General features: G+C 39.0%; 1 long non-coding RNA gene across 2 annotated transcripts; it reads left to right on the forward strand.

Annotated features, from left to right (window-relative positions):
- The first annotated feature begins 1,325 nt into the window (after positions 1-1,325).
- Positions 1,326-21,356, forward strand: LOC148132990 (uncharacterized). 2 transcript variants are annotated; one of them, XR_015747018.1, is made up of 3 exons: positions 1,326-1,576; positions 8,224-8,369; positions 21,269-21,356. It is a non-coding gene; the product is annotated as an uncharacterized LOC148132990 (long non-coding RNA). The 2 variants fall into 2 exon arrangements; XR_015747019.1 differs by lacking the exon at positions 21,269-21,356 and adding an exon at positions 15,694-16,668.
- The last annotated feature ends 4,715 nt before the right edge of the window (positions 21,357-26,071 follow it).

Raw genomic sequence — 26,071 nt, forward strand, 5'->3', positions numbered from 1 at the left:
CATTTCCCCTTCCCCCAGTTAGCACCGTCTGCCTCGAGGCTTCTTCTCATTCTGCTCCCGCCGGCAGCTCTGCCTCAGCGCGTTTGTCCGTTCCCCCCACACGTTTCAGTTTTTATATTATGTAATAACTGCTTTCTCGGCTGCTGTTCTGCTTGCAAGCGCCAGCCCCACTCCCCCTGGCCCCTGAAGAGAGACTGCCCCAGATAAGTCCCCTCTATTTTGGTTAGCTTTCCAACCCTACCGCTTTGTATGCCAAGGAGGCGAGGTTTGTGGGGCGCTGAATAGCCGCCATTTTGAGTACACTCGCCATGCCTATTGAAAACGACCGAAGGAGAGCCCGGCTCACCTTTGGGCCTTTATTTGAAGGTGACTTAATCCTCACTCCAGCAATTTGTAATACCGTAGAGGGCGGGGGGAGGTAGATCTGGTATCAAGTTGGTCGCTGACTTAAATAAAATCGACTTGTCCAATGGGAGGCATCCCTCAAGGTAGATAGGGGTAAGGTGGTGGTGACACATAATCTCACGTTGACACGGGGAAAATGCGGGGGATTTTTGGTCTCCCAGCCAGTTATTTTGGGAGCTGAGGAGCACGCCGGTCGTTAACCAGCCTTCGTGTCAGTTGCCTCTGCGCTGGGAAGGGCAGCGGAACCCGACGCTCGGGCCATTAAAATTCTAGGCCAGGGGTCTCCAACCTTGGCAACTTTAAGCCTGGAGAACTTCAACTCCCAGAATTCTGGGAAGTCCTCCAGGCTTAAAGTTGCCGAGGTTGGGAGACCCAACTGGTCTAGTCGAAGAGAGAAAAATGCTTTGTTTTTTCTGCGGGGGGGGCGGATCACGGGAACCGACCGTAGGGTGGACATTATAGTAGAGCCGCGTGGCTGCAAAAGTCAGAAGAATCCCACAGCACCTTTTTTCAGCCCAGTACATATTTTGTGTTATCTGATGAGCCGGGCTGCAGCTCACAAAGGTCGATGCCTTTTAATAAAACGCGGAAATCGATAAAAGGGGTTATCTATCGGCCACTTGATTTTTATTTATTTATTTTTGGTAATAAGGTTACACAAGACTGAGTAAAATGGGGTGGCAACTTAATACTTGTGAATTCTGCGCGGGGGAGAATCGTGTGTGCGGGGGAAAGCACTATTCGCACACCCTGCCGGAACAGCTCGCTAGGACGGCTGTTTTAACGACGGTGCGCCAGCACAACGGTAGGTGCAGGAGCGGAAGCGCTAAGCAGAACTGCCGGAGCCCCAGAGCGATCCCCCGCATCCCGCCGCTCTGCGGCAAGGGAGGGCGAGGATCGGTGGGGGAGGGGCACAGAGCTCCCTCTGATCCTAGCTGCAACGTCGGGGTTTGCAACCCCACGGCAAAGCGACCAGCGGAAAGGCCGGGAAAGCCGCTAGGGTTCCCCAGGGCTCGGCTTTCCCTAGTCACTCCGGCCCCTCCTCGCCCTACTAACATCTGGAGCTGCAGCGAAGCTCCTCCTTCCGTCCTGCCTATCTTGTCCGTCGGCCCTTTCCTCGCGCGCCCCTCCTCTGCTGCCGCTTTGGGGGGACTGCTTGCTGCCCGTGAAGGTTTGTTGAAGGGGGGGTGTGGGGAAATCTGCTGGACTCCTGTGATCCGTCTCTCCATCCTGTATTTTTACTCCCCCGGCTAAACGGAAGAAAGGATTCAGATGGCCAAGGGAACGTGGTTAACTATCCTATGTTGTAGTCTCAAAGTGGCTTAACTTCCCTAGGGTATATCAGAACCAAATGCGGGCTAAGAAAATACCTTTAAAAAAAGAAGATCTCTGTAGCAAAATGTGCTTCACCAGGTGCTCTATCGTTTAAATTTGTCTGCTTGTGTGAGATTAATACCCTGCTGATATGACAGATTACATAATATTTTATTTATTTGTAGCCCACTTGTATTGTTTGCACAAATGATTCAAGGCTGCAAATATGGCTAATGCTCTTATCTCTTCCTATTTTCCCCATAACAACAACAACTCTGTGAGGTGGGTTAGGCTAAGTGAAAGGGACTAGTCTCCAGCTTTTTAACCTGGTGCCTTAACCACTTGACCAAACTAACTCTATGTTCCCTTGTGCTTCCTGGCATAGGCCAAGGGTGTTTTCAATTAACTTGTTTTCTTTCTTTTCTGTGTTTTTAGCTGCCTTTGTTGGAAAGGCAGGTTACATCAATCCAGGACTAAGATATTCATGGCAGGTGTGAGACTTGCCTGGTTTGAGCTAGTGGACATATGGATATTTTGTCTGTAGTTTGCCAGCCCAGCTTTCAAGCATAATTGAAATGTAAAGTAATAGGATTTAAAATCTAATACAACAGAAGTACAACAATGCATCATAACGCTTTAAGACATATTTGTATATAAATACATTTTAAAGTCTGGTTGCAGAAGAAGGAGAGATGGTGTGAAGAGTGTCTTCATCTAATAAGAATGGTCTTTCTGCTGGCTGTCACTTGACAGCACCTTTCTTCCTACTAACAAATATTGCAGTGTTCAGAAATCCATTTCTTTTTGGTGTACTCTTCCCTAAATAGTTTTACTCAATCTGGAGATTATAACAACTATGTCATAGTATAAATTGATGCTTCAGTTTACTTGTTCTCTTCTGCCATTCTCATCCTTTTTTCTTTTTGTAATATTTTTTTAAGATACTGCAGGCAGCAAATGTTTTGATTGTAATTAATGTACAAGATGGTGTGTGAACAAAACTAGATTTAGCACTCTAGCACTGTGATACCTAGTTGGGTAATGAAATGCCTGCAAGAAAACAATCAAGGTCAGAGAGCACCAAGGATCCCCATAAAGTTGATTTCAGGTTTGCTTAATTCCCAATTTTCCCAGATGAAAAAAGTAGATCTTGATTTAAAGAACTAGTCTTGGAGATCAACCATCCCATTGGGAGGAGGGCTCAAGCAGGGAATTAGCATGGACTTGCTATATAAACCAGTCTGACACACACAAACCATGCCTTTGAAGCTTATCTAGTTTTTTTTTCCCAGGCAAAAACTATCAGTGTGTTTAGATTCCTGTTTGATTGGCAGGGAACATTAAAGTAGCTAGATTGAGCTGTACATGTGTGGTCTGATTGTTTCCCTCTGACAAGTCTGTAATTAACAACATGATCTTATCCATATCTTCCCAAAAGTAAGTTATATTTAGTCTTGTAGCACTCAGCCCTAGGTAGGTTGCAATAAGATGGCTAACCCATTTGATATAATAAATAGCCTGAAGTAGAATTAGTTTTTCCTATAAACCATAGATAATGAAGTAATATCCTAGCCAGCAGGGAAAACTGGGAGATAAACATTTATAAGCCCCAAAAAACTGAAAGGTTGTCCATTGTCAATCCCAGTTTGATGGATATTAAGGCATTTATTAAAATACATCACTGAAATGTCTTAAACCAAGGGTCTCCAACCTTTTGGACCTCAGGGACCACCAAACTCATAATTTTAAATCCCGGGGACCACTAATATGAGTTTTGACTGACGGTGGCTTGCTGATGTTGGTGGGAGAGAGAGAGATCTGATCGAACCGCTCCCTCTCCCCCTCCTCTCTCACACACACAGAGGCAGGGGTGGAATTCAAATTTCTTAACCAGTTCTGTGGGCATGGCCTAATTTGTGGGTGTGGCTTGGTCATGAGTGGCTGGGCATGGCTTGTATGATAAATATTTATGTAAATATTGAATTTTTTTATTAAAAAAGAGCAACTTTTACCCAAAATCAAGCAAAGCAGGCAGGCAGATTGAGTTGCTCACAGAATCACAGATTCACTCAGAGATCTGTGTTTCTGTCATTGGTTACCTGAATCTGTCACATAAAATTTGCTTGCAAGCAAACTCATAAAATTTGCTAGCAAGCAAACTCACAAAATTAACTCACAATATACCATGTATGTAAATATTTAATTTTTTATAAAAAAGAGCAACTTTTACCCAAAATCAGGCAAAGCAGGCAGGCAGATTGAGTTGCTCACGGAATCACAGATTCACTTAGAGATTTATAATTCTGCACTGAATAATAGAAGCTTTAGTCCTAAGGAAGGTTTGGCTCTGGTTAAAAGCAGAGCTGAAGATCTAAAGATTAGCTAGAAAGGAAGAAATCCAATGGTCTCCTGCTTTCTAAGTAATCTAAATCTCCTGGCATAGCAGAAGAGCTGATGGGGAAAAAAAGGAAAAGTAGCAAATTAGCAGGCAAGTTTGCCAGGTAAGTGGGAGGGGCGGGTTCCCGCATCAAAATTTTCTTGTGGACCACCAGTAGGCCGTGGCCCACGGTTGGCGACCACTGTCTTAAACCACAAATGTCTTTATTCTCTAATTACAAAAAGATGAAGATAATCAAATGCACAATTGTTCAGAAATTAAGTACATTAAAATCTCATTTGATTGCTAAGTCTGTACAAAACAGTTGCTTTACAGAGCAACAGTGGTACTGGTCAAATATTTTTCTTTAAGGCTTTAAAGCAACTGCATCCACAGAAGTGTTCAACATGGCCTTACTGATGATAAATTCAAAGAATGAAATTATTTTTTAACTGATAGAAGAAAAAGAAACTGCAGGAAGGAAGTCCTTCTCAAAGCTATGTTTTTTCACTTGTTCATCCAGTATTTGAAAATATGACAATTGAAGTAGTCTGGGTTAGCAAACTACCTCAATAATCATATTTTCAGATCAATATATTTAGAGTGTTTAAAACAGAACAGCAAAGAGCTGAAAACAGTGTCTTTAGAGGTAAAAGGTGTCCGGTGCAATAGCAGCTGTACTGGTGCATGGTTCTATCAAAGTTGGATTTATGTATTCTTGAAAAAGAATATGATACTACTTCAAAAGATGTAGAAAAGGGTACTTTATTTTATCAAAGAGATGGAAGAAGACCACTGTGAAGGAAAGTTATAACATTTGAAACTTCAGTTTAGGAAAAGAAGAATGAAGTGATAAAGAATGATGCATCTTTCTCTCAGAATTGGTCAAAATTGACTATTGAGAGATTGAAAACAAAAAGAACTGTCTTGTAAAATTCATTGCTATAGATACAATGGCCACTAGATTAGATGACTTAAAATGTTAGATTAATTCATGAAAGGTAAACTGTATCCACACAATCCCCCAACATTGGCTCAAAGATTCCTTGCAATCTGTTTTTTAGAGGATACATCCTTGTGATCTCTCCATCCCATTGCTGAGGCTACCTATCTGCATAAGTCTTTTCTATCTTTTTCCACTTTTATTCTATGTACAATGAGTGATGTTTTGGTGAGAACTCTAGTGATAATGAGGCAAAGGCTGATATCTGTCCAATTGTTGTTGACTACTGTAGGCACCTCCCCTCTTCTGTAGTTGCTCTTGATTTTCTTTATGGCTGTTTTGACTTGGGTAATGGCAGAGTACCTGCCAGCACCTGGTTACAGCTCCTGGTCAACTGTGTTAGACAAAGCAAAAGAGACAATGAGCAATCTGAGTGATTGCTAGAATGAAAGAACACGAGAGACAGAGTCTGAGAGAGCAAGCAGTAGAATGAAAAAGAGTGCAAAAGACAAGATGAGTGATAGATAGCAATAGCGCAAGCATTAGAATAAGAGACAGATAAGTGAGCAAGAAGAGAGAGAGAGAGAACAATAGACCAAGTAATAGTACAAGTGTTAAGAATGTGAGATGGTTCAGAGAAAAACTTGGAGAGCAGAAGCTAAACCAAAACAAAACAAAGAGATGAAAAAAGTGTGAAATAAGAAGGGAGAGATTCTCCTTTTATCAGGAGGCCCATTTTACCACCATATTGGATTTAGACAGATAGTTAAAACTGGATCTAACTCTGTCAAAACAAATTCTTCCCAGCCCCAAATCTATTGCAAGTTAGGAAGAACTGTTGGTGGATGCTTATTCTGCTGCCATCTGAATTAGTCCCACAGGAAACTGTTAGGTAGTACCACATGCCAGCCTCATTATCAAGACTGTTAACTATTGCAGCTAAGCAAATTACAATTGCATTCTTTTGTGCTGGCCAAAAACTGCAGAAAGCCTGTTAACCTGGTTGTCTGATAAACCTGAAGACCATCGATAATTTTCTAATCATCATGACTATTATGTTACTTTGTGTAAAGGCAATTGTATGCCTACCAATAGTTGTTACCAGGGAAAGAAAAAAGGCATGACTCTTATTCTGCTTAGAACTGCATTTTAGATTTATGTGTAGCTGCAGTGAGGACGGGATACTGATTTGGATAGATCTCTGGCCTGAACCTGGGATCTTTTATTAGAAGATAAGACAGGGATATGGTCAGGCTGATTTGAGCAGACTTAATTAGTAGCAGGAGCTGCAATTCCAAACACGCTTTTTGTTATAATTCATTTTTATTTGTTATTTTATGATTTTTTATGAATATACAGAACAACCTTCAACATGTTATATACATTTCAAAACATTTTTCCCGTTAGAATTCTGAAACCTATTCAAAGTATGATGGCATTCAGTGGTTATAAATATTGGGTTTGTTAGGGCTGTTTTTTGTTTTTTGTTTACAAAAATTGTATCAATAAAGCAGCTCATTTTATTTATAAAAAAAATATGTTGCCCCTATATATAACTTTATCAAATTACTTGCTTTACTTTCTTCCCCCCATCATATGTCACCTTTGAAGATGGACCCTGCGTGATCACAAGTGGGCATAAATCTTTCACCTCTGAATTGAGTTCTCTCTCTCTCTCTCTCTCTCTCTCTCTCAAGCGGCTTTGAGAAAGAGCTGCAGAATAAGGATGGCACTACCTCACTTGCCCAGTACAAAATGAAACTTCTCATTCACAGCCTGTACCAGCTGTGGCTAATCCACAAAATTGGACACACACTGACTTTAGTCATAAACTGAAGAGCTCCTTTAGGCATGGTACAAATACAACACACACACACCCCAAAGCAAGAATTTTTCTCTTTGAACTGATATCACAAACTAGGTTTGAAAATTTTGCTGAGAGGCTGTGCACTTTTGGAATAGGGCATTTTAACAGTGGACTTAATCACTTTCAGGTATTCATTAATTCACAGGAGAGCAAATACTACTAAGTTTCAATTCAATGCATGTTATTTAAAATTAAAGTTATTACAATATTTGAACACATCTTATTTCCCTATGATTAAATTAAATTCAAAGCAATTTAACAAATTTTAAAAAAAGGTTGCAGCTTTTCCATAGGGAAACAGATTGAAAGATGCAGGCTTCTGCTAAAATTGTAGAACATTTTATATCTAAGCAAGTGACAATAATCTTCAATGAACCATTTATGAAGCAGGACCATCACCTCTGAATCCTAAATATGGGACACAAGTTTTAGAAATATAGGATCTTCATGCTTTGCTTCTGAATATTCAGAGATATTCACAATTACAGAATCCAAGGATAATTAGATTGCTTACTGCCCATTACAGTTACTTTTGTGTTTTCAGCATATTCATTTACATATCAGCAAAAAGTATCTATATAGACCAGGGCTGTCAAACTGGTGGGCCGGATGTGTTACGCACTGGTCAAGCCCATGCCTGGTTTAGTGAAGGGGAAAAAAGTCATGATGTGTCTTGTGATGCCACCATGAGGACACAAGTTTGACACCCCTGGTATAGACATACCGGTATATACAATATGCATACATATTAATTTCTTCTGGTATCAACATAGCATTTAGAATAAGTCTATTTACAATAACATATAAAGACATATTTTTTAGTTTTTTTTAACTACAGTAAAACACCTTAAGCAGAACAAGAATTTATCAGGCAAGTGTAAAAAATAGGGATTTATCTAAAATGTATTTTTTTCACAAATCAATGAAATAGATCTAGTCAGGATAGTTTGAATATCTTGAGCGTGTTGCTCTGTAATATTGGTAGACCTCCCAAATAAGACAGTACTGCTATTGCTATCCTTTGTTTTGTTCATCCAATTTCACAGCTTTCCTTTCAAACATATCAATCTTTTATTTTCCTTAAAAATAATGTTTAGATTGTATTAGGTTTTGTTTTCATTTAGATTTTCTCTGTTCATTTATCCCTCCTATAAGTCATTTCCTTGTATAAGTGAATAAAATTGTAAATAACACATGATTGTTTATATAACACACACTTGCATATAAATAATAAAAGCTTTTCTTTTGTTGGTCCAATCCATAATGACCTTTCCTTCCCTCCCTTCCACACCATTTGTCTGTTGCCCGCTTCACCAGATTCTGGCCACTTTACTACAGTGATACATAAAATCTGAGAATAAAATCAACGCAGGGCTACATGTCGCCTAACAGCTGAAAACATAACCCTCAAGTGCAGTAGCATCCAACATTCTTTCAACTCATCTTCCAAAGCCTTGGCCAAGGTGGGTGGTTTTCATCTGCTATCAGAATGTCATGAAAGAGTGGGCCATTCTCACCTCTGGGAGGAGGAAATGCCAAAGGTTGGCACCGTTACAGAGAAAGCTTGCTTCCCAGCTGCCATCCCCCAGACCATCTGGGGAGTGTGATCACCAACTGTTTTCCCCAGAAAAGCATATGCAGGGCAGAAAGTCTGCTTGAAGAAGGCAGTCTCAGAAGAAGTAAGGGCCTAGGCCCTATAGTATAGGAATTTATTGGTCACAATCACCACTTTGAATTGTATTTGGAGGCCTATTGGTAGGCCAATGCAATTCTTGCAAGATGTCTTTGGGTTACGACCACTCATTCAGTAACCATTCCAAATTATGAGAGTGCCAAACAAGGGTCAAGATGTCAAGCTAGCCTGCAAAGTTGGGGCTGTCATGTCCCCACATGATCATTATTTGCAATCTTCCCTGCCAGTTTCCCACAAAGGAAATTCCCAGGGATCTTCTCATGCCATAGCACTCCCCTGCCCTCCACCCCAACACTCACCTGTGGCCCTTGCCAGCTGCCTGCTCTTCCCAGTGCCTACCTGCTGCACTTGCCAGCCCAACCTATCTTGCCAACCAACCCAAGACTCGGTGGACCCCCCCCCCCATCCCCTTGTACTCTTTAGCTGAGACTCCTACCTCTTCCTGGTTAGCAACCCATGCGGTTATGGGGTTATGACAGCAACAGGGACTGCTGGGATTGCTGTCGCTAAGCAGTGCAGTCACATGATGACATGCTTCGGAGAGCCATCAGTTAACGGTGATTATACCAGTCCCAATTGTCGTAACCCAAGGCCTATCTGTAATGCTGCTGAACTGGGACTGATCCATGAAAAACTAGACAAACACATTTTGAACCCCTGCAGCTTCAGAATAGCCTTCAAAGCAATGCATTTAAGTAATCCATATGATATGTATTAGGGTATTAGTGACAGTTGCCAGAGACTCATGTTTCAAGAACGGTTGCATCCACATCTGGTCTCCTCTGCTGTTTGAGCAGAGCTTGAATCCTGGAGAACGTCCAGATCTTCACCCAGTTCCTTCCAGAGAAATGTGATTGTGAACCAATATAGTTTATGCTGCATCTATGTAAATATGCACATCAGTCCACTCACTCTTCTGTGCAAGCTGTGAATGGATATTGGTGAGCTTCTGGATTAAGTTCAAGGTGCCAGTTTTCATGAATAAAACCCTACATGCGTGAACATTCCTTTACGATACCACATAGCATAGGGCCAGGTTATTTAAGGGACAGACTTTCTCCCATTTTATAAGATCAGGCAGAGTGGGCCTGCTCCAGGTCCCACCAATTAGAAGAGTGCCATCTTGTGGGGTCCCAGAGCTGTGTTTTTACAGTGGCCATCTCCACTCTGGAATCTTTCCCCTGGTGCTTCATCCAGGCTGAACCTTACAAAAGATCTGAAAACCTGGCTTTTCAAACAGCTTAGGTGCCAGGGTGATTTGTCATCTCAATAAGCAAAGGAGGAGCAGTTGGCATTTAGATGCACCAAATTTACTGATGTGGTGCTCTGTGGGTTTCTATACATTTTCTGCATACCACCTGGAGCCTTTGAATTTATCTGCCTCTAATTAAATAATAAACTATGGAAGTAGCCATTTTATTCTGCCTTTTTACAAACCCAGCAAAAAGCCACTGTGTTAGGTCTCTAGTTTTGCAGAAGGAGAAGATGATTCACTATGGTAGTAAAGCTAACCACTACTCAATCTGCCGAGTTGCAAGGCTCAATACTAGCAGTTGTGTCCCCACTTGCGAAGCTCTCAACGTCAAAAAAGGTATAAGAAGATAGAGTATTAAATCACAATTGTAAACATAAACCCCAGCAAACCTACAAAAACCAACCCAGTAATTGTGGCATTTTGATTCCACCCTAAAATTCAGTGTCAACAAGGCATAAAAGTATACATAACTAGCAAAGTTGAAGAAATCAACAAGGAGTCCTTTTCATTTATAGTAGCCTCCTGAAAGCTCAAAAGCACACACAGACATGATTTTGCACTCATAATGTGCACCTTGAAAATGTCAGCCATACTTGCCTTATGCACCTTCAAACATGCCCATTTATTTTTTTCTAAATCTAAACAAGTATCAATCATAGCCAAAACTCAGGGTTGTAAGCTTTTATTGCCCAGAAAACATGAATGTGTCTCTGAAGTCATTACAAGCCATGCTGAGCTTAGCTCATCATGACTACATCCATGCAGTTTTCCTTGCAGTATAAGAATCATGGCTTGCTATTGCCTTCTGGGATTGTTAAAGTACATTTCCCAGTCTAGCTAGCAGTCTTGAAATTCTCAGGTACTTCTTATCCATGTATTGAATTAACTCTGTTTAGTTTTTAAAACTAGGTATTGCCACCTGCTGGGATTCTTAATGACTATTTGCATGCAAAAAAACCAAAAAACAAAAACAAAAAGACAATAAAATGTATACAAGGAATGCAACTATGTACCTATGCAGCAGCAGCATCTGCTTCTGAGTTAGGCCGATATAACTATGGTTTTCCTCTAAAAGCTAGCCCCTCATTATACTGTTCAGTCTCAGCCAATAGCAGTAGAGATAGAACTTTTCGGCCTTCCTATAATGAATAGACTGATCTCAGCTCTAGGAGATAGACCAGACTAAGAAACCAATAAGAAATAGGCCAGGACCACTTTTATTTGAACAAATACTGTACAGTAACATAATTTGTGCTTCCCTCTCCCTCCCCTGATCTTTGGGTGAACCAGGGAAGTGTTTGTCTGAGATACTTTTTCAAGTTATTTTCTTGACTGCAGCTGAAGCCCTTTTTATCTTGGTAGTATCTCTTGCTCCTGTTCTTTTGGTAGGTACATTCCCTATGCCCTCTGCAATTGGAAACTTTGAGAGAGAAAAAAAAGAATAACTTGGATTCAAATATTGGAAATTCTAGAATGAATAGAACAACACTGTTCAAAATATCCCTATTTTAGTCTGGGGGCAGAGCAGTCTCAATGTGTTTTGTCTTGGTTCCAGAACTTGTGGTACCCAAGTGTTTTGTTTCAAGTTTGGACATATTCAACTTAGGTCTTTCTAAAATGAGTGACAACCAGCTAAATCCTCTCCCTCTGGACTAACACTGAGCAAGTAAATTGGATGGTCCATGCACAGCCCTAATTATAATCCAGATAATTACTGAATTCAGGAACTTTAAGTAGTTGATTAATTCTGAATTCTGCTTCATTAGTACAGCCTGATGGAAGAAATTCAAATAAACAGGGGAACTACCTTACATTCAATCAAATCTAGTATGGTACTATTTATGTAGCTTGACAGCTGCTATCCAAAGTTTCAGATGTAACCTTTTCCAGATCAATCTGGAAATGCTACAGATTAAATCTAAAATCTTCAGCTTGTAAAATACATGAAAAGTCTATTCTTTTCCAGCTTAACTTTCTTTAGCAAGTCAGTATTAACACCATATACTGTTATGTGTGTTACGCTTCTCAGGTGTTGTGGCATTTTAAGAATTAATTAGTTGTGTTATATAAATTTTCATGAATTATAACCAGGGATGGGATTCAAATTTTTTAACAACTGGTTCTGTGGGCGTGGCTTAGTTAGTGGGCATGGCTTGGTGATCATGTGACTGGTTGGGCGTGGCCAACTCAACATCACTCACATCGAGGCACGCATCTCCTCGCCTGGCCTCTCATGACTGTAGGGATGCTGCAACAGTCGTAAGTGTGAAAAACAGTCATAAGTCACTTTTTTCAGTGCCACTGTAAATTTGAATGGTCACTCCACACAAACAAAGTACCAGCAAAGGAGGGAAAAAAACTGCAGAGAAGTTCCAGAGACAGGAAGTCTAGTCCTGCCAAGAATGTAATAAGAGTTAATGGAGATACAGTTTCTGGAAGCAACACCAGAATGTTTCCTTCCTGCCTTTCTTACAGGATTAGGCCAGTAATTTCTTCTAACAACCGGTTCTCCAAACTGCTTAGAATGTTAACAACCAGTTCTAGCGAATAAGTGCGAACCTGTAGAATCCCACCCCTGATTATAACTCATTTCATAGAAAATAGCTTCTTGGAAAGAGAGAACAAGAAGAGAAAGAATCTTTAGAAGGATCGCAGAGAAGGGAATAATCTACAGAAGGGAGAATGATGAGAAGAGAGGACAGAGAATTATTTTGGAGGTAGGAGATAAATTACTTACATCATGTCCAGAAATTTAAAAAAGCAAACAAAAATTATTATTTTTTTTTTTTTGGAGAGCAGTCATTCTATTGCACTGGACATGAGAATGCTTCTCAAAATCTAATCTATTAAATATATATGGTTATTCTCTAAGAAAGAAGTATGGTACATATCATACATTATACTCCATGTAAGAAAGAAGAACCAGGTAAGGAACACGACTGCATAAAAAACCAGTTGTACATGCCACAGAATAGCTAGTTAACACAAGCAATTTGATAAGGTATGTACACAGAAGCCTTGGATTATGTTTAATCTATGCAAAATTGTGTTGAATTTTGAAACAGAATTTCAGCTAAGCTGTTTTGCAACCTGATCAGGCTCTGTGATTCTTTTTCTCAAGTATTGCCACCTTGAGGTCTAAAATGGAACATCCAGGGAGCTGATGTGTTTCCCTAATTATTTCTGCATATTTACTCTGTTCAGAAATGGGAAGTTTTGATAGACTTTCACAAGGGTTGCTTCTCTGTTGGTCCAGTTGATGAATCTGTTAAATTTTTTTTTTCTTTTTACAACTTTGTAATCCCTTTATTCTGGGTAAAATTGGGGCAAGTGAATGGAGCTGTGTGTTTACTGGATGAGGATGCCCTTCCTCATGTCTACGCAGTGTTTGCAGCAGATATTTTCTCTTTTCGCCTGATAGAGAAACATAGTATTGACAGCTGCTATCCAAAGTTTCAGATGTAACCTTTTCCAGATCAGTCAGGAAATGCTACAGATTAAATCTAAAATCTTCAGCTTGTAAAATACATCAACTTTCCAAGTGGGAGACAAGCATCTTCACCACGCCACTCGATAAATCTATTAAATATAATCTGTTCAAAATTCATTTGGAAGAAATGTTATTCTAACACAGTCATGAAAATAATGGTGTTCTATTGTACCATGTGTGCCCAGAGTTCTGCCATGAACCCAGAGATTTCCCCCAAAAGTGAAATAAATGTGAATAAATACTAAGTTGTGGCTTTCCGTGCTTTAGTTCCATTATGACCAAGCTCTTTTAAGTAAGTAAGGGAGGGAAGGAAATTGGTTCAAAGCTTTTGTACAACCTATCAGCTTTTAAGAATAGATCATAATAAGGAACAGTTTTCCTTCTCTCCATCCAGCGCCTTCTGGGATGTGCAAAAAAGGCTCAATCATATCACTTGAGTAGTTCTTCTGTATTCACTCAGCATCTGACCAATCATATGAAACAATCATTGAGGCTACACAAACCTCAGGTTGACACCTAATTATGATACACTAATTTATTTTTGCAAGCGTTGTATGGTTGGTAGTATATGGAATGCACGTGTGTGTGTGTTCATCCCTCCATCTATTTTTATGTCGCCCAACTGAGCAAAACAGAGGACATGAATGAAATGCAGAAACTGAATGTGGGCTCTCCTGCGTTGGTCAGCTCCCAAGGTGACTATTCTTGGGAACGAAAGAGATTCTACCAGTTGCCTTTCTTAAGTTGTTTAATTCCAAATGATGACTCCATCCATTGTTTCTTATATAACTTCTACCTTGGAATGATGTTGGTATATTCTATACAAGGAGATTGTGCTGTATTTAGGCAGGATCTCTGATGCCCTTTGTTCCATCTAGAACCCTCAGAACAGCATGTCCTGCTGTTGATTTTAGAAAGATCCTTGATCCAAGAACATTGACTCCTGTATGTGAGAATCCATGATCCCATGATGGTGTTCTTTGTTATAAGAATCTCATTTCCACCCTCATAGATATCCTTGCCCATTCCAGATGGACCACTTTCTGAAAATAGCCTGGGATAATATCTGGTTATTTTCATTCAGTTGAATTCCATTCCCAGCTACACAGCTATATTTTCCCTAGGATAGGAGATAGGATCTTTTTTGTTTCATGTGTAGACTTGAGTTTGTTTTTGTTATTCACAGCTGCTGTTCAGAATCTTCCTGAAAAGATGCACTCAGCCTCACTTCAGTGAATTTCTACTCATTCCTTCATCCACACAGTAAAATATAGCCTAGTGTGTAATATATAATATGCTTGTGAGCTTGTGCCTACTAATTCATCCATCTGCTGTCTCCTGACTAAATAAAAGTCTGTTCCTAATTGTCCTACTCTGCCTTTGGTCTGGATATCAGGAAAATCTGATGACCACTTGACTACTAACTGATATTAGAAGAAATTAGGAGAAACAAATAGAATCTGTTACTCCTTAACAATGCAAAGAAGTTAGTATCTCGTCCTTTCTTCATTAGAAATAATCCCAGTCCTAGAGGCTAGAAAATTCTGATATCAATTTCTGTATAAATTGCATCTGACTGACTCAGAGCCTGCTTGCTTTTTTATTAGCAATCAGCTGCTTTGTGCAGTCCCTGAATAATCACAATTAATCCATGGTTCTCTGTTGCAATTTGAAAATAAGTAAACCTCTTAAGCCACAAACAGAAAAATCACTGCTTTTCTGGTGGATGTATAGGTAGGGTTTTACTCTACTGTAAACAAAATACTAACAATTTTGCTCTACAAAAGCCATCCCCACTGAACCCACAAAAGTGTTAGCATTGGTTAATCCTGGAATGACATGGGTTATAGGAAGCAGTGGGGCAAAAGATAGATCTTCAGAAAGCATTTAGCATCTTGTCCTGCTTTTTGAAAGTATTCTGAAAGGCCTTAGTTTAAATAAAGAGTTGAGATTATGTTATATAAGACCAGCCAGTCTCCATAAATAATAAGCACATTGAGGTAAGAATATATTGGCCTATCACTATTGTGTGTGGCAAAAGGAAAACAGATTTAATGTGGATTGATTGCAAATACACAGAGGCAGAATCTAACAGCTTGGTCAGATGACAAAAGAAAAATTGAAACATCATGATGCAAGTTCTGCCTATACTTACATGCATATGAAACCTATAATCCTTATAACCTACATACAAAAGAGTTTGAACCTCAATATTAATCTTATCCCATGCATCCCTACTCTCTCACAAGCATCCATGCCTCCATATGACAGAAGTCCATGCAGCCATGGCCCTGCTCTGATGAGCTTTTTAATTCTTTACTGACTTTTAATTCTGAATTTTCTTTATAGGTTTCTGAAAGACAATTCCCTTCTCCCAAGACTTCCCTTATTATTTGGATCTTCCCATTTTCAGAATCCACTGCTGCCTATTGGAAAACTAAATGCTATAATTTGAATAAGGCACTCCAGGAAACCTGAAGCGGAAACTTGCTCAGTGCATGGATGGGAAATTATAGTGCACGAAAGGACAAATATGAATAATTACATTGGGATTCTATTCTGATAAATCAGGAGAAATGGCTGAAAGGTAAAAGTGCTGTTTGTAATAATAAAAAGAGTGAACTGGTTGAGGAATAGACTGTAATATTTCATTAGCAATTAATAAAATCTCATTAATTTAAGCAGAGAGATGGCATAACAAATAAGTACTATATCTAAGCTTGAGCTAGAATAATATTGTGTGACCCCATTTTGTGCTATGAAACTTTTTTGCTTTATCTGGGGCCCCCAAATTGGATACAGGCTTAGTGAACCAGGATGAAAATGGAGCTGGGGAGAATTAGGAAAGGAGGGAGGGAGGACTTGCAGGTCTGCTTCAGGGACTAAAATGCCACAAATCATTTCTGGTTCCTAATAGCACCTTGATAATAATTGAAAAATTTATTTAGTTTAAATTTTGGCAGGGAGACTTTTGAATAGTTGGGAAGAACAATGTACTTATTCCTGAATTATATTGGCACATTTCTGAGCCCATTTTCAGGGTGCCACTTGGTTTTTCTCCTAGTCAAGACTAGAACTACAAGCTTTGTAGGCTTTGATTCAAAAGGGCAGCTTTTTAATAGGTGTCTGGAGTACAAGAAATAAGAAAGCTGGTAGGAAGAAATACCAGCAACTGTCAAATATGAAATGCAAGCCCTATTTATAATGGAAGAAAGATTCAGTTCTTACAACCCTTTTTCCAACTCACTTGGAATAGTGGGCTCACAAGTAATTGGGTTATTCACTGGTCTGTCTTTCCCCAATTGTTTCTACCCATCCTATCTGATCCATGCTCTGGGTACCATTGGCTTCAGGGTGCTGGCTGGCAAGGCCCAGAAGGACAGCCTTTTTCTCTCATGGCGCTCTTTGTAATAAATGGGGAAGTATGGCCCTTTTATTACCTTTGGACTTCAACTCCCAGAATTCCCGAGTCAGCCATGCTTGGTTTTGTGCTCAAGCCTGGGGCCTTGGACAAGGGTTAGAGCCTCTCCCCTGGTTCTGTGGATGATTGACTAAATTATGACTGGCTGCTTAATGCTTTATTTTTTATAGTATATTGTTTATTTTATGTATTTTATTATAAATTGCTGAGAATTATGTAAAAGTGAAATGGGCAGCTATATAAATAATATAAATAAAGTAATTTAATAAAAAAAAAATCGGGCAGGAGAGACAGTTGCCACTGGTGATCAGTTTGGTCTCAAAACATTTTGCATTTGACCTTGCTAGGTCTAGTCCTTATTCTACCATTAATGCATCAAATTCCTGCATGAATAGAGAAGCAATTAAGAGATTAGGAAGCAAAGATCCTTTTCTGTGGTAGCAGTCACCTTTGGAATACCTTTCCTCAAGAAAATGAGCTGGCTAACATTACAATACTTTGGCATCAGATCAAGATATTCGTACTTATTCAAGCATTTTAATTTATTGATTGATTTATATTGTCTCTGCAGTTTTATGTTTTTTGCTCTCTCTCTCTCTCTCTGATTTATGTTTAATGAAGAGTGAAGAAGATAATTGCACAGTTTCATACATGTGTATATATAAGTAACAATTGTGAGAAATTCCTAACTCTGAACATAAAAAGCCTAGTAATAAGGGATATTAGACAAGATCAGAAGTTTACCACAAATATATCTTTGGTCCCATATTAAAAGTTAAAAAAAAACAACAGGCTACATAAATGAAGTACAGTGAGAAAGAACATGGTCAGCACAATTTATTTTATTTTATTTAATAAAAGAACAAGTTTATAGTAACAAGTTAAGAGTATTAAAAGGGGAACTAATGGAAGTAAGGACAAAAAGTTGCTGAAACTAAAGGAGCTGAAAAGTCATAAGGAGAACAAAGGGCGATGTAATTTCTCTGGATTTACTTACTGAAGAAGATATGAATAATTTACAGACAACTGTTTGGTCCTAAGCCAAAAAACAAATTCATGAAAAACAGTTCATTCTGCATCTGACACTAAAGTTTTTGGAAAGGTGAAAGGGACAATGTGAGTTTTACCTCTTCGGGGATCCAAAGCTGAGGCAGATACACTCCAGTGATAGAAAGAACCTGTACCAACCTGACAGCCCTTCAAGATAGACCAGACTAGGAAATCAATGTCATGTAGATCAGTATTAATTTTATTGTAAAGCCATAGAAACAGAATCTTGCAAATCTGAATATGTATCCTCCTTCATTCTCTACTGTGTCTTTATTTGTACTAGGGAGGAGTTTGTCTGATGAGTTTACTCATGTTACTTTCTTGGCCTGGGCTCAGCTCCCTCTTATCTGACAGTAGCTGCTCCTCCTGTCCTTCAAAGCCATTCCTAATTCCCTCTACACCAGAGGACCTCCAAACTGGCAACTTTTAAGACTTATGGACTTCAGCTCTCAGAATTCCCACATTGGCTGAGGAATTCAGGGACTTGGAAGTCCACAAGTCTTAAAAGTTGCCATGTTTGGAGGTCCTTGCTCTACACAAAGCTTCAAGTGCAGAATGGATAGATGTTTCTGTTTGTTTGTCTCTATGTTTTATCTTAATACTTTCCATGAGGCTTCATTTAAATTGTAACAGGACATGGAAGTATCATTTTGAATGTATTGCTTTATAAAAGGGTCTATTTTTTGCTAAATCTTTTTATTTATTTAAAGTGCTTCTGTTGTTACCTCAGTTGACAATGGAGGCATATAAATTGAATAGAGTTTTAATTACCTTAGAAGTCAATCAAAGTTGCATTTTAGCCCCACTTCTGTTCAATAATTATATTAACAATTCAGTTGATTACTTGCACAAGCCAGATCATCATTCCCCCAAGCTGTCATATTTTTTCTATCTGTTTTGATGCTGTGATCCTCTCTGGGACTTCAGTTGGCCTCACATTGCAAGCCACTGCTCAGTATTGCAAAGAGCATCAATTGCAAATCAGTTATTCTAAAAGCAAAATTCTAACCTTTGCCTCAAAGCCTAAAAATATTATTCTACATAAACAAGTTTCTCATAGTGCACGTCTCATGCTAAAATACGGGGGATGGGGGTGAGTATGTTGTGCCTCAGGTAATGAATGTGTATTCAGCAAGCATGCTCTTAAATCATTCTAAGCCAGGTTTTGGGCTCAGCTAAGACCACACTATAGACTGTAACTTAGATCATTCTCCAATTTTGCCTCCTTGGAATCAATCCAGTCAAATTCTTTGAGGTGATGTTTCAGGTGCCTTGTTGGGTTATTAATGAAACATCTTGAATTGATTGTTAATTGATTGGTTATGTGCCTTCAAGTCATATTTTGACAGGCACTGACCACATAGATTTTCTCCATGACAATATGCTTTCAATCAGGTATGATAAAAGTAGAAGCTAGAGACTAATTTTTTTCTTATTGACTGAAATTTGGCATCCTTCCTGATGGCTTTGCCCTCTTGATAATAGGAAATCAGTATAAGTATAAGGAGAGCCTGTTTGGTCTAGTGGTTAAGGCACCAGGCTGGCAACCAGGAGACTGAGCTCTAGTCCTGCCTTAGACATGAAACCATGAAACCCAGGGGTGGGGCTGGGGGGTTGGGCCAGTCACACACTCTCTCCACTCAATTCAGTTCACCAGGTTATTTGTGAGAAAAAAATTGGAGAAAGAAGGAGTATTAGTTATGTTCACCACCTTGAATTTCTTATAAAATGAATAAAAGCAGAGTATAAATTGAATAAATAAATGCTCTTGGACAGCTCCCTTGAAAATAAACAACATATAGAGGTCCCAAAGGTGCTTTTTAAAGAGGCAACTGGATTTCTAGTTTTTCTTAGAAGACGTTTCACTTCTCAGAGCTGAAGAAATTTCTTTGGATGAGAAGCTAAACATCTTCAGGGAAAATCCAGAAAATCCAGTTGCCTCTTAAAAAAGCACTTTTGGGACAACCATGACCTGGATGACTGAGAATCTCCATAGAGAACATATAGACTTATTAAAGACATGGATATGTTCAGGCAACGTCATTTATAACCTTTTAAACCATTTAATGCCTTTTAAATATTAAATGGAAAACTGATCTTGGCTGAGCTAAATTGCTGGTAGACCAATGCATGAAGTACTTCTTAAAACTTACCTCGGACCTCATATATTTGATTTATCTGGGGCATAGAAGAATTTCTACCCTGGCAAGATGTGGTGTTCTTCCCACAGCAATCCTAGAGGGGAGATATTGAAAAAGTCCACAAGTTAGAACAATTATGCCTATGTGAGGATGAGATGTAGAAATAACTGAGCAAGTTCTGTTTTCTTGTCAATATTATAATCATGTGGAAAGTACCAGTAGTTATATTTCACCATTGCTAGTAGATTTCCCAGATCATCCTCTGCATTTTTATTTATTGTCTGATAAGAACTTTACGACAACAGGTAAGTTGATAAAATTTTGTTTGGTGGCACTGGCTCCTCCCAAAATGTTTGCCAAATATGTTTTTCTCCTCATGCTTGTCCTTCCTTATTATAACACCTTTTCTATTTTTTTATACTTTTACTTGATTGTAATGAAGTTTTACATTATCCATAGGACAGAAAATGTGGGGTCATATCCTAAGCTGATTCAATTCATGTCCTGAGCATTAAAACCCATCCTCTCCTGTTTGGTTAAAAATATATTATTGATATTTCTGTGGTTAATAATTGACTTATTTTTATATCAGACTTCCTATGAAAAATAAAAATATTAAATATTAGTTAAGTATTTACATTATATCATCTAACACAGCTCCTGAACGTTTACGGGGGGGAAATTCCTGAATGAATGAATGAATAAATGAATGAATGAAGTCAGGACAGTTCCAAACATCACCACCTGGAGGAAGGCTAATAAGAAAGATGCTACAAAATACAATTGAATATTGATATGCAATTGAATATTGTCAGTATACCAATGATACTTTTCCTAAACATCTCAACAATTTCTGTCAGTGGCTTCATCTAAATGTTAAACAATAGTGGAGAAAGGACTGCGTTTTGTTATTGTTATTCCTGGTGTAGACCAGGAAGGCATCCATGGAGATGAAAGATAGCCTAGCACTTCATAGGAAAATGAATAGCAAAATTCACTGCAAACAGGTTCTGTGGAAATGGTTGTTTATGTCACTATTTGCAGTCTCTATAAATAAGCTTTGGAGCAACACTGCAGAGTACCATGGCAATTTTCACTGCTTGTGATTTTTTTGGGGAAAAAAATCAATCAATTGGTATCTATCCAGTGGAATATGAAATAAAATAAATAGAAGGTACATGGATGTGTGTTCTTCTAAGATCAAAATTGGTTGTTAGTTTAGCTCATTTAAAATAAGGTAGTGTTAGATGTGAACAACCAGATCCACAGTTGTAAGGTTTAAGGTGACTATTGTTCTCTGCCTGTTACGCAGGAATCTCCCCAGACTGGTAGCTTTCTCATGGGAACTACGAGATAAGGCCCTATATCATGCAAGGAAGATCGGATCTAGCTCTCTGATGGTTTATCTAGATCAGGGGTCTCCAACCTTGGCAACTTTAAGACTTGTGGATTTCAACTCGCAGAATTCCTCAGCCAGCTTTGCTGGCTGAGGAATTCTGGGAGTTGAAGTCCACAAGTCTTAAAGTTGCCAAGGTTGGAGACCCCTGATCTAGAGAGTCCAGACTACATCCACGCTGAAGCACTCCTTCCAGCTGGAATGGTTGGTTTCCAACAGGACCATAAATATATCCATGACTCCTACTATAACAGGTACAATTTCCTTCCTGAGGCAGGTGCACTACATTGCTCCTTAGCTGAGTAAAGAGTGGTCCACAAATATGTGTTAAGGTAAATATTGTAAGTGGAAAGAAAGAGGATGAAATTTGCTCTGGCACACAAAGGATAGGCATGAAACAAAAAGACAGACAATGGGGAGAAAAGAAGGCAGAGAGATCACCAAATAACAGAAACAGCCTGCATTCCATGAAAAAAGCAAGATGTTCAGAAAGAAGTAGTTGGGAAAAAAATGAAGCTATAAATTTGAGAAGGTATGAAAAATGAAATAAACTAGAAGGCAACTGTTATATTTAAATAATCATGCTATAATGAAGAATAATATTCTTTTTTCATTAGTCTGCTGCATATATTTTTCACCTTTCTGCTTTAGTTTATAGCTATTATTCATTTGGAGGTAGCCTTTGAGAATATTTGAAAGTGCTGGATTTGAAGACAGTCTAAAGCAGTTGGTGGCCTAGCCATTAACACCAAGGCAATATTTTTTGAGCTTACTAGTCATTAACAAATTTTTTTGTATCTTGCAACTTCCATGCATACAACTGTCTGCCTGCTAGAACAAGAATAAACTGTAAAATCAAGTGAATAAAGAGTATATGTGTAAGAGTCAGGATCTCTAATTTAGAAGTCTTTATTTTACAAAATGTCTGCATAATGTGAATGCTTTTTGCCATCTTATCCTTCAGTTTTACAGCTAATGTATACTCCAGTTGGATAAGAAGTGAACCAAGATTAATCATGATGCAAAGAAGCACTGGCCAGCTTGGATATAGATGGAGCACTTTCTTCCTTTTCTTTTTAAAATAAACCAACATACCAACTACAGGTAATCCTCAATTTATGACCACAATTGAATCCAAAATTTCTGTTGCTAAGCAAGACAGTTGTTAGATGAGTTTTGTCCCATTTTATGACCTTTCTTGCCACAGTCGTTAAGTGAATCACTGCAGTTGTAAGTTAGCTGTGAAGTAGGTCTGGCTTCCCCATTGACTTTGCTTGTCAGCTTTTGCAATAATCACATGCAACCTTCATAAATACATGCCAGTTCCCAAGAATCCAAACTTTGATCATGTGGCCATGGGAATGTTGCATCGGTCATAAGTGTGAAAAAAAATGGTCAAGTCACTTTTTCAGTGCTGTTGTAACTTTGAACGGTCACTAAATGAATGATTATAAATAAGAACTATCTGTACTCCCATCTTTTAAAAGGAACCAGGGAAAATGAATCAGCGTCTCCTGGAGCACGTCGGCATTACTACCAAAGGTTCTGTATTTTCTTGACTTCTTGATTATAAGGAATGTTGAAAAATGTCTAATTGCAGTCTTTTTCCAGTAATCAAAATGTTTGGAATGGCAATCTAAATGTCACATTTCTGATTAGTTTCAAAACACTTCTTCTGGACGAGATATGTAAAATGCTCTTTTGCATTACACAATCAAAATGGAGGAAGTTCAGATTTCCTTGTGGTCACAGTTAATTCTCCAGCACAAAGCAAGAGTGGCTGATTCTGGGATGCAATAATGGCAACAAGGACAACAGAGAGTAAAGCTGACTAAACCTTGGTTAGAGCCATTAATAAGGCCCACTTCGTGGGGATAAGAGAACCAAACTTAATTTTCCACTCATATCATGCCTGCTGACAGTTAGCTGGTATCCTTGCTTAGAATAACCCAGTCTCTCTTCAGGAAAGTAGAACTTGCAGAGTTGTAACACACCAGGCATTTGTCAACTAAAGTTACCCAAGTTTTCTGGCCTTAAGGCAGATCCTTTGGAATTGATGGAGTCATGATCCTCCTTGGCTACCCGGGATGACTTTGATCCTGTTGCATCCAAGGAATTGAACAGGATTCTTAGAACTATAAGCTAAGCCATCTGTGTATTAGATCCATGCCTCTAAGTCTGGAAGTACTCCTGAAGTTGGGGTTCCTGTTCAAGGAACAAGTGGCAGTCCTGGCAAGAAGAGCTTTTGCATAGCTTACAAGTTTTATGCCAATTCGTACTGTTGTAGATCAAGAAGGACTGCTAATGATCACTCAGGTCTTGGTCCTGAACTGAACTCCCAACTGAACTACCACAATGTGCTTTAAATGAGGCTCCTTTGAAAAACATCTGGAAGCTTCAGCTGGTTCAGAGAGTGGACCTGACCCTCGGTCTCTCTCAAGCCAGCCCAAAACTTTCATTCAATCAATATGCGTAAAGTTTATGGGCAATTTTATGAAGATTTGAATCTCAGCACTGCCTCCATAGTACGGCACAATTGTAACAGTAGAAAGTTTTACTTTTCTACTGTGCTCTGCTAAGGTTGGTTAATGTTTAAAATTATTTTAAATGTTTTTATCCCACATTTATTACTTTATAAGTTGCTCAAAGTGGCAAACATACATTATAGTCCTTCCTCCTCCTGTTTTCTCCATAACAGCAACTCTGTGAGATGAGCTGACAGAAAATGACTGGCCCAAGGTCACCCAGACAGCTTTCTATGTATGCCTAAATAGGACTAACGCTCACAGCTTGTTTATTTGTTTGTTGTTTATTTAAATCCTGCCTTTTATTACTTTTACAAACAACTCAAGATGGCAAATATATCCAACACGTTTTCTTCCTCTTTTTTTCCTTACAACAACAGCCCTGTGAGGTAGGTTGCACTGAGAGAGAGTGACTGGCCCAAAGTCATTTGACCCTTCCTTCCTTCCTTCCTTCCTTCCTTCCTTCCTTCCTTCCTTCCTTCCTTCCTTCCTCTGGAATGAATAAGAACAGAGTGATCCTGGGGGATGAAGAGTGAGAGAAGCATACACCAATGCCTTTCTTCAAAGAGATCTGTATGCAAGAGAATGGGAAAATATGAATGTCTAACATAGTTTTGTCTGTAGCTTCAATATTTATTGATTGCATTACAGGATTTTTTTTCTGTGAAGAAGGAAAATGATTGGTGTTCTTTCTCATCCTGGAATTCCTAGCCAAGGCCAAGCTTATCTTTTACAAAGTTCTCTTCAGTAAGTGAGACCTATTCGAATTTGGCCTGTCAAAGTCTATGAATGCCACTGGGATTATACACACACATATACACAAGTGCACAAATCTACCACATTCTTCCATTTCAGGGTAAGCAAGATTACGGTGCAGAAAAAGAAGAGAGTAAGCCAAAGAAATCAGAGGTATTTAGATAAGGGAACAAAAAGCAAAAACAGTTCAAATTAGATTCCACCAGCGTCATTCAATGTATATTTCATACCTTTTTATCTTTACCTCCTTGCATGACTTCCCTCTAGTCTAAAGTTCCCCATTTCTCTCTTTCTTAGGATCTCGGCTCCATCCATCCAAACTTGACCTTCTTGGTATTCCCTTTCCTTTCAATCCACTCTTTACTTTTCTTACATGTATTCATTGTATAACTGGATCCTCCTTCATTCCTTCTATGTGACCAACCACTTCAATGCATGTATTTTATACTAGACATTCTTGTATTCAAGGTACATTCATGCAGTACCCATACCTTTTTGATGTTCTCCCTTTTCATTTTATGATTGATAATTAAGTTACCCTTTCCCTCTGCAATCTACTTTCATATTTCTTCTGTCGTATCCAGCGGTCACCTCTAAGTAACTGAAAAGACAGAAGTGTCCTCATCTACATAGCCACTTTCAACTCCAGGTTACTAAGGGGCAAGGAATGTGCTCTTATATAAGCAGACATTTTCACCACGTTTATTATGGTATTATTCAACAAACCATAAGCTACCCACTATATTTCTATCCGCATTTGTGTAGCACATGTTGACATTTCGCCATGCTGTTGTGAAAGTATTTTCCTCGTCAGCTGGCAAGAGACATTCCTAATAGTGATTATCTCCAGCAGATTGCAGACCTACAATTGGTGTCTTTGGAAGGAAGAGGTGCTGCTCATTGTATAGAGACAGAGAGGTTCCTCCATCCTTTCCTCTCCTAGGGATTGTGGATTTTGAGGCTGTATTGGGTTCAATTGTAAGAACCCACCTTTTGGAGGAAATCAAGATTTTGTCTATTAAAAAAGCCAAATGCTATGGATTTATAATATATATGTATTTATGCATATGTGTGTGTATGCAGGGGTGGGATTCTACCGGTTCTGTCCAGTTCTATAGAACCCCTTGTTAACTTTCTAAGCAGTTAGAAACAATCTCCTTTTGTTTTGTTTTTTCCACCCTTATTACATTCTTGCCAGAACACCTAGACTTCCTGTCTCCAGAGCTTCTGAGGCTTGGCTTTCTTAAAGGGGAAGGGTTGTTTTAAGATTTTTACACTGCTGTTGGGAGGAAACACTTCCCTGGACAATCAGCATTTTGAAGAAATAATTGAATAATGAAGCAAAGCTTTTAGTGACGGGACCAAGATGAATGACATTCAGCAAGGCTTCTTGGATAGCTAGAAAGATTACATTCAAACATGAGTTTACATACCCTTT

This window comes from Notechis scutatus, chromosome 1 (assembly GCF_049901735.1).
Source record: "Notechis scutatus isolate UNSWTSFEM ecotype Mainland chromosome 1, rNotScu1.2, whole genome shotgun sequence".
NCBI lineage: Eukaryota > Metazoa > Chordata > Lepidosauria > Squamata > Elapidae > Notechis > Notechis scutatus.